At 35.8% G+C, this 10,150-nt stretch overlaps 1 protein-coding gene across 2 annotated transcripts in view; it reads left to right on the top strand.

Moving 5' to 3' along the window:
* Positions 1–1,047: 1,047 nt before the first annotated feature.
* Positions 1,048–10,150, top strand: part of Cdon (cell adhesion associated, oncogene regulated) — an 86,264-nt gene continuing 77,161 nt past the window's right edge. The window contains exon 1 of one of the 2 annotated variants that reach the window (XM_010628658.3): positions 1,048–1,064. The gene's annotated coding sequence lies outside the window, so the exon portion shown is untranslated. The remainder of the gene's footprint in view (positions 1,065–10,150) is intronic. The other variant, XM_010628657.3, reaches the window with a different exon arrangement.

Raw genomic sequence — 10,150 nt, 5'->3', positions numbered from 1 at the left:
TCTGGTAGCTGAATATTCTGCTTTGAAGGACTTACTTTTTTGTGTTATTGTGATTGGTGCTTTTTTTTTGAGAAATTTTATTGACTTGTATGGTATTAGAAAATCTTACTGTTCTTATTTAAATTTTTACATTGTACATTAAAGTTCCATGTGATATATTTTTGTTGTGTATTTTTCATGAGTTCACTAATTCACAAGAGGATAGGAGGGAGGGCTTTACTTGTTTGTTTCCTATTACAATAAGGGGTGGTGCATGGAATATACTTAATGTCACTTTTAAAATACTGTGTTACAATGAAATGAAAACCTGGTTTGTTGTTTTTTTTAATCCTTCAAGTTTTATCTCACTGTTAGTGCTCTTTTCCCCCATTGTCAGATTTAAAACATACAGTATCATTGTCATCTGTCCCTTGAATAATGGTCCTGAGGTGATATTATTAATGTGGCTTTTTAAAATCAAACTAATTATACTTGCCTAAAAGAGCCACATGTGTGTGAGTCTAGCTGCCTGGTGCCTTTTGAGAGCCCTGGAGACAAGCTAGTGAATAGAGCTGAAAATTCATTCTGTATTTGATTAAATGGAACAGACTCGCTGCTCCTTACCCCAGCAGGGGCTATGAGATCTCTTGATCCCCGAAGCGGCTCCAAGACCCTGGGAATTCCATTAGTGAGCACCTGAGGAATTTCTGCCCTGCAGTGCCTTTTTTGTGTGTGGGGTATGTGTGTGCGCGCGCGTGCATGCGCTCGTGCACGTGTGTGTGTGTGTGTGTGTGTGTGTGTGTAGAGAGTGGAGCAGAGTAGTGATTGGGAGGACATGGGGGTGGCTGAGAGAAGGCTGCTTTAGAAGGCTCCATATGTTAGCAGATCTGAAATCAAGGCATGACTTAACAGCTTATCTTGTAACAGAAAAGCCCAACCCAAAGGCACATTGCTAGTGGATTCTTCATTATAAGCAAGATTGTGGTGGTGTGTTTTTACTACTGAAGTGAACCCCAGTGTCAGTACAGAAGGACGCTCCTCTGCTTTGCCCTGTGTAGCACAAGCTTATACATGTTGCAGACCTGGTAAGTTTTCTTTGAGTGATGTTTTGATAAATATGTAAAATTGTGTTGCAGTTTGGTCTTGCCTATAAGAGTTGATGTATCGTGTGATAACTCTTAAGCTTTGAGAGCAAAGTCGGACTTTTATGGAGATGAAATACTTGTAGGAATAGGCACATTTTAGTTTATGCTTTTGTTTTGATATGGTTTTATTTTTTTGTTATGTTATTGTTAAATAATTTAGATTCCTTTAGCATATACCTCTCTTTTCAGTTGGTTCTAATTCTATCAGATTTTTAGTATTTTTGAGGCATTGATTTGTAGACTTGCTAGCAGCTCCATGTAAAATAAAAACATGCTGTAAGATCTTTGGTATAAAAATTTTGAGAAATATTAACATATTCCTCCCGCCCTGCTCGAAATAGTTTTTAGAAATATTTTTTCAAAATATTACCCAGTTTCTTGTGTACTTTTCAAGGACGAGCAGTTCTGAGTGGTGTGGTGGTATAGTTACTTGATTTTCATCTGAGAATGTGGAATCCAGTGCTAATAGTTTTCAACTAGTGCAAAAGGCAGTAACATTTTTGATAATTAATTTGATATGTTTTTTGCTGACTAAAATCTTGTTGTATATAATGCATAGTTCTTTTCATCCTATTCTTGTGTAGTCCTGAACTGAATTTTCCTTACAATACAATGTGTTTAGACAATAGAAGCCTTTTAGAGAATATGTTTAATTTTTTCCATCTTAATCCTGGGCATGCTTCCTACTAGTTCTGCCACATTGAAAGGACTGTCGGATGAATTGGGTAAACACTGAGGTTAGTGCCTGTCTTGGTTCAACATTAGTTTCTTTAGTGTGTGCTATATTTCGATGGCTAGAGATGATTGAAAAAAGAAAAGTATGCTCTAGAATGTTTTGTTCTACTGTATGTCAGTTGGAATGTGAGAAGGAACTTCAGTTCTTGGGGCCAGTGGTTTGTCTTTTAAAAGAGGAATCATATATGTACTGGTTATATTATTGACTTAGGTTATATAATCTGCTCATGTTTTGTTGCTTGGATCTATGTGGTTGATTTTATTTTTGTTTCACTGTAATACAGACAGAAAACTAAGAAGTTGACATAGAGCTTGTTTTTCAGTTCTTTTATAGACCAGCTCACCTCTTGTTACTTGTTTGAATTCGGGCAACGATCTTGAGCTATTCTTGGGTTCTTTATCTGTAAAATGGGGATAAAATCAATAGTAGCTCTCCCACTGTGGAGGGGATTCAATCAGATAATGAAATTAAAACATTTGGCAAATAGTAAAGCTTTTATAAATGTAGCTGCTGATATTTGTTGTTATTTGTAGGAACTCCTGTGCCTGTTAGTGTACTAGTTTGATTCAGAAGCAGTTACTCTGAAGTACTAAATAATGAGGAATGAGTGTGGCACATGTAGCTGCTGTAGTCATGGTGTGTTAAAGTTTTTTTAAAATTTCTAGTTGAAACTAAGAAGGGACTTGGAAGCAATGGGCTGCATTTTTTCCAGTGAAGGAAAAATATAACAGTATACATATAACAAGTGTATAGCTAATACGCACAGAGAACAGCCACATGAATTGTTCTATATGCACACACCTGTATGATCATTATCTGATCAACTAGCATTTCTTTGATTCAGAAGGCCCTGATACCCTTTCTTAAGTCCTCTCTCCCCTTTGTAGGTGATGACTGTTCTGACCAGTCTCAACTATAGATTATAACTTTTGCCTGTTTATGAATTTTATGAAAATGGAATCATACACTGGAACTCCCATGTCTACTTTCCTGCACTTCTCATTATATCTGTGAGATTTCTTTGTTATATATAGTACTAATTCATGCTTTTACATAATTGTAGAGTCTTTTATGTGTTTTGAAATTTGTAGTTCATTTTATTGGCACACTGGGTGAAAAAAGAAACTAGCATTTCTTTCTAAATTATTAGCAAATCAGATTCTAGTGGCTATCTTAGAAAAATAACCATAACTTCATCTTTGTACATAAAACTGAATTGAAGGTAATATGATTACCTTCATCACAATTTTATAAGTCAGATCCTTGGATAACTGCATTCATTTTTGTTGTTTTAGGAGAGGAAGGAGGGAAACTCAAAGTAGGAAAAAAAAAAAAGCATGTAAGGCAGCTTATAAATGCCCTCTGCAATTCTTATATTGGCAGAAGTAACTACCAGTTCAACATTAGTGTAATATTTTTGGGTTAAAAATGAAACAACTTAATTAAAAAGTGCCCCCCCCAAAAAAAAGTGGAGCTAGAATTTTGTACTCCCAAGAAGATTTTAAAGAATGGAACACATACCTACATCAAGGAGAGAGTTTTGGCTACTAACTTAATAGTAGCAATTGCTGTCAGACTATGTCTTGCACTTTTAAGAACTTCTAAGTTTGTGTTGTTGGAATTTTTCAATATGCTAAATAATATTTGTTTCACAAGCAGTAAGACAAGAATACAAAATGATATAGATGGATCAGAAGTGTTTTTTTCCCCCTTACATTTTGGAGGGTACTGTGGTTGTGGTTAATAGCTTGTATTTCTCTTACTGGAAATGTTGATGAAGGGTTTTGTGGGTGTTCTGCTTGGACACTAACCATTTTTCTCTCAGGAGACATTGTATTTTTCAGCATCTGTAAATCAATTAAGTCTTACTATTTATTCATAGCTTCTTGACACAGGTCTTTCTTCACAGATAGCCATGTGTGGGGATGGGTTCCCCTAGACTTCAGAGGGGCACATAGTTCCCTTTTCTTCTTAACTCAGAGCACCAGTGCCCAGGAGTTATTGGGATGGGAGAGTTGAAATAGTGATAGGTGATACGTGATATGATTCATCTTTTGTTTAGTAGGGGCACTCAGAGATGAAATTAGGTTCCAAAAGAAAGAACTGTCTAACAAGTAGAGCCTAGTCATGGGAGGACATGGTAAAGGGCGTAAGCTCTTTATTACTAGATATACTCTAGTGGCATTTGCAAAGATGGCGTGGAAAGAATCTCTTCCATGGGTGATTGGACCAAATGACTTCAAAAGGCTTTTTTAAAAGTACTAAAATTCCATGAAATGGGCTTTTGTGGGGTAGGCTATATATATCTATCATGTACATTTAGTACGCTGTAGGGAGAAGATGTGTCCGTGTTCTGAATAGCCGGAAAAATGTGTTTTTCCAAAGCAACCCCAGTTTAAAAGTGGGCACTGCCTCTACTTATACAATCCATAGTTTATCACTGACAGTGAAATGTCAGATATTCTTTCTTACTTAAAGAGAAAACAAGGATTTTCTAATATTCTAGATAGATCGATACCGACATGGTAATACTTTATGAATATAGTTTTTACTACCTTCCTTTAGATAAGTACACAGAATCAGTATCCTGAGAATGTCCTTGAGGCTTTGTGTTGCTCCACTTTATTTACTCCTACAACAGCTTAGATGTAAACTGAAAATTAACAAATGCTCATCTTGTCTCTCCTTCACCCAAATTTATCTAAACTTGAATTTCAAGAGAGAGAGATAACTCATATTAGGAGAGAAAGGCCTGTGTCAGTTACTTTCCCAAGTAACAAAACTATTCAGGATCTTTTTGGGATCCATACATATTGAATATAACTGGGTCCATATTTTATATCTATAAATATAGTACTTTATGGTTAGTAATTGGTACTTAGAATGATTGGAAGGACTCTAGAATCCTGAGTCACCAAAATTTCTACTTTATAAAGCAGGATAATACTGCTTTTTATTGTTTCATATTTATTGATACATATAGATACCCTTTCCACCCTCCTGATACTTATAAATAGGCCTTCATTATAATTTCTGTGTTACTGTTACCCCTCCACCATCCTTTTCAAGAATTTGTAGAGGGAGGAGAAGAGATTCAAAATATGAGAGGGGAAAAAAAAATGCCTTTGTGACCCCAGCTTACAATATAACTCATCCCCTGTCTCCAGTCTTGGTTTCCCTGCTCCCAAGTCACTCATTTTTCTGTATTTTGTCAGAATAATGATATTTCTCAAGTATAAATCTGGTCATGTGTCTGCTTTCCTGGAGAATCCTTTCAAGTCCCTGAATTGCTTACTTATTAAAGCATAGGTCTTTAGTAGTGTGTACAGGGTTAGTTACCTACCTGGTGCTTCTGCTGTTCCTAGCTATTTTGAATTCCTTGCATATACCATACCTTGATCTTTCTCTCTTGCAGGCTGGGAACACAATTCTCATGGTACTTATGTGATGTCTTAATTGCATACATCAAATCCTTCTTCAAGGACAGAGATGTCATATTCCTTCCTCCCTCTACTTATGCTCTCCTTGTAGCTCTGCCTACCAGTAACCTAACACTCAGATGTTCTGAATAACAGTGCTGTTCATTTGAATTTTTTCAGGGGATGATGTTCAAAATGTGAATTTTGATTCTGGAGTGAAGCCCAAGATTTGCTCTAACAAGTTTCCAAATAATGTTGATGAGCTGAGTGGTTCATATGGAGTAGCAAGATGCCAAGCCATATTCTCTAGATTTGTGAATGATTTGAACACATAATTTTGCTCTTAAAACTCCAGTGAAATCATGACTTTCAGTTTCAAGTTCAGGGAGAGATACCACAGCTTCCAAAAAGGAAGATTATAAAAATCTTTAGACAACCCAACAACAACAAAAAGAGATATGTTGAAGAGACAAATATTTTGAATATTTCAACAAGTTTATGTATTTAAAATATATATATTTTTCTACACAAAGTCATTGGTGCCTAGAGAGCTGATACCATGTTTTCTTTGTTACAGTTATGCTGCATTGTGGGGCCCTGCTGGATGTATAGATGCTAAAAAGTACATTCTAATTTCTGCCTCCTGCCAGGGAAATTTCTGACAGTTATTGGCTTTTTATGGTATAAGAATAAAAGTAATTAGTATTCTCTATTTTGCTATAATTTGGTATCCTTTCACTGAGTAATTATTATACACATTGCCGGGTTGGTAAAATTGGCAAGGGGAGCAAATGTTTAATGGATAAATCACTACTATTATCAGGCCATGAAATTACTATAGTGACATTAGAACTTGGCAGACTATTCCAATAACAAGAAAAATAGCATCACAAGCTGGGGATGAGACATTTTTCCTGCCCATTTATTTTGGCTTCTTTTCCTGGTTTTCGCCTCTTGGGGCGTGTGTATAACAAAATAACAACACTGTGAGTAACAGCAGTAAGAATTAGGGAGTGAACAGTTCTAGCCCGGTTGGGCATACTGCTTATCAATCACCTCTGTTTCCATAATTTAGTGTTCCTCTCATAGTAGTGACTCTGAGAGCATGAGAATGGGTATGAGAGATCCTGAGTTAAAAAGTAGGGATAAGCCTCACTTACTTGGATTGGTATTGCATAGCTTGCATCATATGGAAAACAGTGATTGGCTTATAGTGATGGTATGAAAATGAAGGTCTGAGTGTGGTTACATGTGTGATTTTGAAATGTTGCCATGACTTAGTGACAACTCATACATCAAGATGTCAGTCTGGTATGCTAGCATCTGAGTTCCAGTAGATTTTGAGACTAGCAGATCTGAAGAGATATTTTAATAGTTCCTAGTAGAATATGAAACTGCTGAGTAGAACTGAGTGAAGTCTTACTACTCTACCGTGTCCATAGTTTACTTTGTAAGTATGTCTTTCTGTGTGATTACCATTTTAAAGGAGGTCATTTTATCGTTTCCTTCATTAAACCTTGTTCTTCCAAAGGAAAATGGCAAGTTTTTTTCTGCATGAAGGAGAATTATAATAAGGTTCCATTGCATGAGTTCTGAGTTGGTTCTGATGGGTTACTTTTTAAAACCCAATTCTAAATATATGCTTAACGTATTTTCAAATAATGTCATAATCTGATTAAAACTGTTCTGATCTCCAAGTGAGTATAATTTGATTTCTATTTATTAAAAATTAGGCCTTTTAAAAATAGTACAAGTCCTTTTTGAAGTTACAACAGAAATAAAAACATCAAACTTCTCTCCTGAGTCCTAATTCCAAGCTTTAGTCGCCATGTTTTAAATTAGTTTGTGTTTTAGTTGGATTTTTCTCTTAAAACAGTTTGACTCTAGGTCTATATGGGTGTTTCATATAATTTTCATCATACATTTGTACTAAGATTTTTTTCTTTTAATCCCTTAGCTAGCTAAAGTCAATTTTGAGTCATTGTAAGACTTGTTAGCTGTGGTCTCCCTATTAGCCTAGCAAACACAATTGTCATGATTTGTTATTTCTTTTGTGTTTGAGGATGCATTTTAAAAGCACTGTTGTTGTAGTGGTTAGGTCTTAGAATAATTTCACATTTGTTACTATGAAAGCAGCCGCAGTGGGATTTTTAATCATACAATACAGCTTGTGCAGAGATTTGATATCAGTGTTTTGCAGCAAAAGAGATAAATTTTAGCTCAGGGATTTGACTGAGTGCACATTACTAATGTTCATAGGAATCCTGTAGCTAACTCCCCAAGTGGGTTTCCAAATGTGAACTTTGGGAAGTCCATGCTAATGTATCCCACCCCACAACCCCTCTTGCAAATGATAGTAAAAATTGTTTTAAAGGAACAATGAGTTACTTCTTAGTTTAGGATTTGTCTTCCCAGACAGATAGAATATTAGGGGAAGAATAAGTGATTAGCCCTCTAGAGCTGAAACTGTGTCACTTGGTCAGATTTGTGTTTTATTATTTCGCTGTACATAGAATATACGGCTAGACATAGTACAGGCTGTTTAAGCAGTTGAGATTATAGATCTTGGCTGACTATAGTGTCAAATCAATAAGCACCACATATCAAACAATACAGTCCTTCAACAATGCAGAATGAGAAACGGAGTTTTTAGGGTTTCATTTGTACAAATACAGATTTCTTTCCTTCATGTTGAAATGTGGTTTTCTGGGGCGGGGGGAACCCTTTGACATTTAGTAGGCAAACAAAGTTCTCATTTGCTTGTAAAAGTTCTTTTTAATTCACTGAGAAATACTGACATCTTTTGTGTCTGATTCACCTCGAGTGAGTGTACACTGCATGTGTATTTGGGGAATTCAACAATAAATAATATGGTGACAAAGGAGTGAAGTATTGCCTTTGCTGAGTAGGGCCTTGTCCCCTTGGGTGCCCTGCAGACTTACGAGAGTAGTGCCTCCAGGGGACCGGGAAAGAAGTGTCCTGCACTAGTCTGGGCGCAGCTTGCACAGACAGGCCTGGGAACAGCCCAGGACATCCTGTCCTCCATCTCTTGCTAAGCAATTACAAACTCTGGTTTTGTGGTTTCTTTTATTCTGTATACAGAATAATTTTTTTCTTCGCCGTGTTTCTGATGGTGATAATTTCTTAGACTTTTATAGAGCCTTTTTTACTTTGCAGAATATTGTGTAATTTTTATCCTTTTTTTGGTACATATGAGATAGTAAAATTTTTGTGAGATTGGAAATCATGAAGACAATAAAGAGCATCAGGATCAGGTGTGAAAGCTTTAATTGCTTTTTAAGTCAGGTATCCTTTAAAATGCCTGTGCTGAATGTTGGAAAGTGTTCCAGAAACGTTAGTCTTTCTTTTTAGGCTTATTTTAGGTTATAATCACATTTGTATGTGCCTAATAATTGATGAAAATCATTAAAAAGTCATTCTAAAAAGCTTTTGTCTTTGATATTTAAAAAAAACGCTCTGCCTTCTAGATTCCCATGACTTGATATTAAAGTGAATTTTACCTAGGATAAAACTAACTTGCTGGTATCTTGTATTTTTAGACTCTTTCCCCTAAGGAAGTAACTTCATTTTTATCTACTGGCCACTGGGATTTTTGCTTTTTCATCTCTTTATTTTGAGTAGGCAGTATATTTCTGCTGGTGAATATGAAGTTGGAAAGCCATTTCCAATTATATTTAAGAAAAGAAATTAGGAAAGGGGATATTTTAGACATCTAATTTGTATTTGTGCCTTGAAACAGTTGTATCCATGGGTAATTGATAATGCTGAGACAAAATTTAGTTTTTCACCTTGTCTGTATTAGAATTTGAATTTAAACCTTGCAGTTTTAAGTGATTCAGTATTGGTTTTGTTAATTGTTAGCAGTTTCTGTTTTGTTTCCTATTGTGTAATGCTAGTTAATACAAATGTTAATGCAAAAGCATTTAACCATAAGTGATTTGTGCTATTTTGATGTAGATCAAAACAATTCCTGCTTAATGGGATAGTTTAAAAATGATTTTGGTGGCCAGATTAAGAAGGAAGGTAGGAAATAGATGTTCTTAGAGCCAGAGTTTGCCCCTCCTCCTTGTTGGAGGCAGCGGAGTTGTGGTCAGAGCAGAGAGCAATTCCCAGTGAGAGGTGCGAGGCTGTTTATTTTCACTCCAGAGATGTATATACTACAGAAGAAAAACTCTGGCCTGGCTTAACCTAAGCAAGTCATTACTTATCTCCAATCTCGCAAGCAATTTGATTGAGGTTGACAGAGCTCATATAATATCAGAACCAGACCCTCTTAAGTGATTGATGAGCCTTGTCTTTTTTTTTTAATCTGAAAAGAGAAAAACTGAACAAGAGTGAATAGTTGTTCAGATCTCTAATTGCCTAGTATAGACTAAAATAGTTTTATCTATTGTGAGTACTATGTATTAATAGGTATGCTGTTTCTTAGATTATAATTAAATGGCTTAACAATAAGATATAATATTTTAAAGTCTACAGGTTAAATTACTTTTATACATTGTCTTTCTTTTCTTTTTTGGTATTGTGGATGGAACCCAGTGCCTCACACAAGCTATGCAATTGCTCTACCACTGAGTCATAACCCCAGCCCTTAATTTGACTTTTAAATGATTGTTGAAATCTTAGAGATCTTAACATCTTTCTTAACATGGATTTGTTTGATGTTATATATTCTTTTTTTTTTGTTTTGTTTTTTTGGGATAGGGTATCACTATGTAGTTGAGACTGACTTGGAACTCACTCTGTAGCCCAGGCTGGTCTCGAACTCACAGCTATCCTCCTGCCTCAGCCTCCTGAGTGCTGGCATTACAGGTGTGTGCCACCGCCCAGCTTATTTTTTATATATATGT

This window comes from Fukomys damarensis, unplaced genomic scaffold, assembly GCF_012274545.1.
Source record: "Fukomys damarensis isolate Sample0158 unplaced genomic scaffold, DMR_v1.0_HiC HiC_scaffold_16, whole genome shotgun sequence".
Classification (NCBI taxonomy): domain Eukaryota; kingdom Metazoa; phylum Chordata; class Mammalia; order Rodentia; family Bathyergidae; genus Fukomys; species Fukomys damarensis.
This window is presented reverse-complemented; position numbering and strand designations above follow the sequence as displayed.